Source organism: Chrysochloris asiatica, unplaced genomic scaffold (genome assembly GCF_000296735.1).
Source record: "Chrysochloris asiatica unplaced genomic scaffold, ChrAsi1.0 scaffold00077, whole genome shotgun sequence".
Classification (NCBI taxonomy): Eukaryota; Metazoa; Chordata; class Mammalia; order Afrosoricida; family Chrysochloridae; genus Chrysochloris; species Chrysochloris asiatica.
The window spans coordinates 6,909,099-6,909,682 of NW_006408595.1; positions in this window are offsets into that span (position 1 = coordinate 6,909,099).

Here is a 584-nt window from a genome sequence, read left to right on the forward strand (position 1 = left end):
GGTGTAAATCTTTACGGGAGTAGAAAGCCTCATCTTTCTCCCGTGGTGCAGCTGGTAGTTTCGAACCGCTGACCTTAAGGTTCGCAGCCCGATTCATAACCACTACGCTACCAGAGCTCCTTGAGTGCCAACTGTGTGCCAGTCATATCAGTTGTAATAAAGAACAAGACAGCCATGGTTTCTGCCCCAAAAGACTTTTCATTTTAGTGGGAAATGAACAATACATTAAAAGTCAATAACCATTTTGATAACTGTAGAGAAGGAATATAAGAACGTGCTGGGATAGATTGTAACAGGGAATGCTTGCTTTAGGGAAGGTGTTCTGAACAGTTCTGTCTAAGGAGCTGGAACATGCAGTTGGAGCTAGAACCTGCAGATTGAGGAGTAGTCTGTGATGTAAGGAGAGGACATTTAAACACCTTTGGAAAGAATTAGATGACATACTGTGTGCAGTTTCACATTCAGTACCAGGGTATATTGGCTCACTTCCTAGAGTCTCAGATGAACAGGACTGAAAGTAAGAAAGCTTTGTTATGGGCCCTTGAGAATGAGTGGCCCCTTCAATTTTTTTTTTTTTTTTTTTT